This window comes from Salvelinus sp. IW2-2015, unplaced genomic scaffold (assembly GCF_002910315.2).
Source record: "Salvelinus sp. IW2-2015 unplaced genomic scaffold, ASM291031v2 Un_scaffold1815, whole genome shotgun sequence".
NCBI lineage: Eukaryota > Metazoa > Chordata > Actinopteri > Salmoniformes > Salmonidae > Salvelinus > Salvelinus sp. IW2-2015.
This window is the reverse complement of record NW_019943188.1, coordinates 26737-33289: the sequence shown is the minus strand read 5'-3', so window position 1 is coordinate 33289 and position 6553 is coordinate 26737. Positions and strand designations below refer to the sequence as shown.

General features: G+C 43.2%; 1 long non-coding RNA gene across 3 annotated transcripts in view; it reads left to right on the top strand.

Moving 5' to 3' along the window:
* Positions 1-5135: 5135 nt before the first annotated feature.
* The window catches only part of LOC112072072 (uncharacterized), an 18666-nt gene continuing 17248 nt past the window's right edge, over positions 5136-6553 (top strand). For 2 of the 3 annotated variants that reach the window (XR_011476060.1, XR_002894240.2), the window contains exon 1: positions 5136-5481. This is a non-coding gene — a long non-coding RNA (uncharacterized lncRNA). Of the gene's footprint in view, positions 5482-6357; positions 6443-6553 lie in introns of those variants that run through there. The other variant, XR_011476059.1, reaches the window with a different exon arrangement.

The following is a 6553-nucleotide window of genomic DNA, read 5'->3' as shown; positions in this document are numbered from 1 at the left end:
TTAAGTGACCATCGTCATAGCTTTAAATATGATGATAAAGAAGAAGATGCAAGGGACACACAGACACACCACACACAATACACATACACACACACACACACACACAGACACACACACACACACACACACACCACACACACACACCACAGCTACTCACGTTTGAGCATCTTGACAGCGACATCATTACGGTAATCAGCAGAACAGAGTCCATAGGCTGTAGCTCTCACCACCTTACCAAAGGCCCCTGAACCCAGAGTCTTACCTAAACACACACACACACATTTCAGCTGGTTTAAAATCCCTGACATTACGGCAGCTGGATGACTTGTAGCGAGTCCTTCTGTGTGTGTCATGGTTGGGGGTTATACAGATAACACAACTTGTTTTGCGGTAACTAGTCATTTGAGTAATTATATTACAGTTACTGATCAAAGATAAGTTGGAGTTACTTTTGTTACTTTTGTTATCGTTCCCTTTCTATTACAGCTGTTGAAGTCGATATATTGTATATTGTATATTGTCCCAAAGACCCTCCTCATTATTGATTAAGGGGACTTTAAGATTCTGTGTTTTGCTGCAGGCCTTATAATAGATACTGTTGCTATGTGTCTAAACTCTGCAACTATACGTTGAACAAGCCATCTATATTAGTCTTTGTGGTTAAGCTCTGGCTGTTGTGAGAGATGTGTGCTTGCAGGCTGGGTCTGAGTCAGACCAAAACTAGATAAAGAGAAGTAACCACTGCTGGTTTTGACATGTTGAATCCCCTCACTCTTACACACACACACACACACACACACACACGTATAAACATTAGAACACACACACAACACATACTCTATATAACCTGAGTATACATTAAGAACACCTTCCTAGTATTGAGTTGCAGACTTTCTGTTTTTACATGATGAACAGAGGCACTGTCTTATTGTGGTGTGAGCTGCAGTCCAAACCCACCGGCCACACAGAGAGGAGACAGCAGTGTTATGTTTATGTGAGATTACATTAGATTAGTGTCCATGTCTAATCCAAGACCTGCACACTCAACATTCTGTAATCCCACTCAATATGGCCCTACATCCACACACTCCTGTCCACTACAGAGACTGAGTGTGTGTGTCCAATGTGTGTGTGTGTGTGTTATATCTCACCGCTGATGGAGAACAGTGTGTAAGCCTGGTCGCCCTGCACGGTCGCTACACACTCCAACGTGTGGTAGTGTGTGTGCGTGTCTCCCTTCGTGACGTTCAGTCGACTCTCCACCTCGCTGCTGCCGAAGGCCGAGTCTGATACCGTTACCGTGGCAACCTCCCGCTGCTCCCATTGGCTGGCGTTGGTCAGGTGGGAACACCTGGGGGGGGGGAGTGGTTAGTGAATTGATTAATGTCACTGATTGGCCAGAGATTCACCTGGTGTCCCAGGTCTGACTCAATCCCTGAAGAATGAAAACAAGCCACATTTGAGAAAGGGTGGTGCACAGAATCACACATGAAAACTAGACAACACACTGTTAGGGTGCTCTTACACTGTACATATGGAAAGACTCAAAACACCACGATTGTGTCATGAAACCATTAAAAGTAGCCTACTGCACCTAACTAAGAGATCTGGTGTGTGGAGGGGGTTGTAATGGAAACCCAATGTCACCTAACCAGAGAGTATCTGGTGTGTGGGGGGGTTGGAATGGAAAACCCAAAAGTCAGTATTTATGAATCCACAGAAAGTTTTAAACAGAAAAAAGTACTCTGAAACACTCCAAACAATCAAATGGTTAAGAAATGCTTATGGTTTATAGCCTAAATATTGATTGGTGATTAGAGCATATGGAGAATATTTATTGTGGAATTTCACCTTCATTTCTTCAGTGTTTAATTTAGACAAAAACAGGAAGTGACAGGAAAGGACAGTGGTGACAGGTGGAAGGGGAATGGACACAGTGTTGTATCATGTTTAAAGGAAGGAAAGTCTATTTCTATATGAGTATTAAGCAGCTTTGTTGAGGTGGATCGTGATGAACGGATATCAAAAACGTCGGCAAAATGACGTTCAATGAGAGACCACCCTCTAACACATTTCCAACTTTTAATGGAAGAGGTAAATACATTATCTTCCAATGCTTGCTGTTAAAACATCTAGTTAATGCTGTGGATTTGGCACTGTGCTCAACAATGGTCAGATACATACTGTATATCACGTGTCAAAATCATTCCACAGAGGGCTGAATGTCTGCTGGTCGGAACTCCCCTCGCCTGGTTGTCTAGGTCTTAATTGTGTAACGTCTGCTTCCACCGTCACACACTCCATACACGTAAGATTTCCCCTGAACGCAGCTCCCTTTCCAGCTCACACTCTCACACAGCATAGACTCCCCACCCCCCCCCCTGAACGCAGATCCCTTCCAGCTCACACTCTCACACACATAGACCCCCCCCCCCTGAACGCAGCTCACACTCTCCAGATCCTAAATCGCCTGAATTCTGATCACCTGTTCACACACCTGTATGTTCATTATCACACACTATTTAGTTCAGTTCTTTGCACCCCATCACTGTGAGGTATTGTTTGTTTTGTGACACACTTCTTTCGAGCTCTGTTTTTCCTTGTAATTACTCTCCCGTGTATGATAGTTTTGCCTGCCTCACTAACGAGCTTTTGCCTATTCCCTGCTGTACTTTACCATCGGTATTTCTTGTTATCACCTATTGCCTGATCTCCCGGACGACGTTACTAGCCTTTTCCCTGCCTGTACTGTTTCCCTTTGGACCCCCTGTGTAATGACCTTTGCCTGCCCCTGACCCAGCTACCTGCCTCCTCCTGTTGTCCTTTAATTAAACACCTGCTGTGTCCTGCGCTTGAACCAGCTCTCTGTCTCCCCCTCGTGTTCATTACAAATTGAAAGGAAAAAGCAAAATCTGCGACACTCGCCCTCCGTGGAATGAGTTTGACACACCTGTTGTAGATCAATGTTAAACATTAAAATACTCCAGAAAGGTGTCCTAAATGCTGTATTAGACCAGGAAGAAGGTATCTGATTTGAAACACCAAAATAGTGTTTTCAACCTTTTCCGGTTTTTGCTCCCAGTCCCTGGAGGTTGTTGCACAACAGTTGATTAAGCCGTGTTAAAACACACCCATGTCATGTTTCAAAACATCTCAGGATGATGGGTTTCAATACTTCAGCAAAGTTCAAGTTTCTTTCTCCTTCGAGTTGGTGGCAGCTCAAGTTCCACTAGTTTTGGTGTTACAAAGCACATGATTTTGACATTGCAGTTAGCTATGCATTGTAACTATGCTTTTAAACAACTGTTTAGGTTATTGTTCACTCTCACATCTCTGTATATATTACTTTTACTGGGGTACTTGGGATGTCAATGCAATTTAGCATCAACACGCAGAAATGACAGTAGTGACTATGGCTGTGTGGTTATGTCCGTACCGTGTGTGGGAGTTCACAGTAGGCTGTGTGTGTTATTGTCCGTACCGTGTGTGGGGGAGTTTCACAGTAGAACCAGTGATTTTAGGGCCGGGTAACCGGCGGCAACGCAGCGCACCTGTCCATCAACTGGTCCCTCCTGGGAAATGATAACAGGCTACCTGAGAGAGAGAGAGAGACAGAGAGAGACAGAGAGAGATTGATTGAGACAGACAGACAGACAGACAGACAGACAGACAGATAGATAGAGCCAGACAGAGAGAGAGAGAGAGAGCGTTTACTGTAAGCCTTCAAAAATGGTGTGAAAAAGGATGTGAAAACACATCATGCAAAAACAACCAACCAGAACGTACTGTTCACATAGACAGGGATATTGATTGACAGAGGCATCCTCATGATTGGCTTGGAAGTGTAATCCCGCCCTCTGACCCATGGACCCTCACCAAACGCAGTTCACTGACGGACCTAACACAGAAAGAGAGAGGACTTTTTTTTGTGTTAATTTCACTTTTTTTTGAAATGGAATTGAGAAGTTGGAAACAGTCAAGGAAATGTGTTTGTGTTTGGGGGAGGAGGGGTTATGATTTACAAGAACAGCATGTTATAATGAAAGTGGAAGTTTCCAAAGACATAGATTGAGATTTAGAAGGGGGTTCCCAGGCTGTTGACACAGTGCATACATTCATCTGTTCAGGGAGGTGTTTGAGTCAAGAGAAATTTCCTATAAAAGTACCTATAAAACGATCTATGAAAGTACCTATAAAACGGAACAGAGCTAAGCACAGACAAACTCCTAGAGGAAAACCTGSTTCAGTCTGCTTTACACCAGACACTGGGAGAGGAATTCACCTTTCAGCAGGACAATAACCTACAACACAAAGCCAAATCTACACTGGAGTTGCTTCCCAAGAAGACAGTGAATGTTTCTGAGTGGTCAAGTTACAGTTTTGAAAATCTATGGCAAGACGTGAAAATGGCTGTCTAGCCGTGATCCCCAACATCTTGACAGAGCTTGAAGAATTATGAAAATAATTAATGGGCTAATATTGCGCAATACAGGTGTGTAAAGCTATTAGAGACTTACCCAAGATGCACAGCTGTAATGGCTGCCAAGGTGTTTCTAACATGTATTGACTCGGGGAGATGAATACTTATGGAACAACTATATTTTCGGAATTTAATTTATATCAATCTAAAATAAATATATATATTCTTCCACTTTGACATTTTACAGAGTATTTTGTTTAGATCATTGACAAAAATGTACAATTAAATCAATTTTAATCCCACTTTGTAAACACCATAAAATGTGAAGAAATCCAAGGGGTATGAATACTTTTGTAAGGCTCTGTATATATGCTGCTTTTGCTGGTTGGGCCTTATATTTTGGGGGGACTTTCGGTTACTCTATGAATCTCTAGATAAGTCTATTATAGAAGACAGAAGACATCGATCACGTGGTTTACAAGAAATAAGCCGGTTGCTGGCTTGATCTATTTCCACAATTCCCCGGCACGTGTAAATATCATACTTCAATTCGTTTGAGTGCCTTGTTGTATTATAGTTTTGCAAAATTATTTTCTATTTTTATTAATTGAGCTTTTATTTGTGTGCTGTTTTATTCACTTAAATGCATTGTGGGTAGTGAACCTGAAATTAAGCATTTTGTTGCACTGTGTACTCCCATCATGCGTAGGCTATATGACAAATACACTAACTAATAACAAAAGTTCACAGTTCCACAGAAACCATAGCTCTTCTCATAAGGGCTATATTGAAATGTCTCGATATGGTTTTGGTTTCGCTCTGTGGGCGCTGTAGGTGTTATCGAGACTGCTACATAAGGAGCCGCAAGAGACACGATAACAGAAACACGTCCCTCGCTCTACTGCTGCGGTCAAAACAAAACTGACTGCAGTTGGTCCAGCGGATGATGAAAGAGGAGAGGTTTGATAATCCCATTTACAGCAGCTGCAATGGTCCAATGGGCTCCACCGAAGGAGACCGGGAATCCTTACGGACACCGTGCAACCGAACTCACCTCTCAGGTAAGTAAAAACACCCGAACGTATAGTAGGGACGTCTAACGTTCAGCCTGCTGCACAGACCCTATATATTTGCACCAGCCCCCCCCCCGCTCCGTCTGGGGTCCTTGCCGGGAACTGAATTGATTGACGCAGGGCCATCCTCCTGGATTGGCTTGTGCTCAGTTGTAATCGCTCTCTGCCCATGGCTCACCCGCCGTTACTGTTAGGACTCTAACACAGAAGAGAGAGGATTTTTTTGGTGTTAATTTCAACTTTTTATTTATGAAATGGATTGAGAGAGTTGGAAACAGTCAAGGAAATGTGTTTGTGTTTGGGGGAGGAGGGGGGTTATGATTTACAAGAACAGCATGTTATAATGAAAGTGGAAGTTTCCAGACATAGATTGAGATTAGAGGGGTTTCCAGGCTGTTGACACAGTGCATACATTTCATCTGTTCAGGAGGTGTTTGAGTCAAGAGAAATTTCCTATAAAAGTACCTATAAAACGATCTATGAAAGTACTATAAAACGGAACAGAGCTAAGCACAGACAAATCCTAGAGGAAAACCTGTTCAGTCTGCTTTACACCAGACAGCTGGGGGAGGAATTCACCTTTCAGCAGGACATAACTACACACAAAGCCAAATCTACACTGGAGTTGCTTCGGCTATAGTTTAAATGTCTGATATGGGTTTGTGGTTTTCTCTACGGTAGCCGTGGTGTGGATGTAGTGGTGATCTAGACGTTAGTCGAATTTTCAGAGATAGGAACTGCTACATAAGGAGACGCAACAGAACGATAACAGAACTCAGTCCCTCGCTCTACTGCTGCGGTCAAAACAAAACTGAACTGCGTTGGTCCGGCGGATGATGTGAAGGAGGAGAGGTTTGATAATCCATTTACAGCAGCTGCAATGGTCAACGGGCTTCACCGAAGAGACCGGAAATACTTACGGGCGCGTGCAACCGAACTCACCTCTCAGGTTAGTAAAACACCGAACGTATAGTAGGGACGTCTAACGTTCAGCCTGCTGCACAGACCCTCTACTATATCGTAAATTAATATATTTAATTAGGGACAGTCAGTCTGTGTT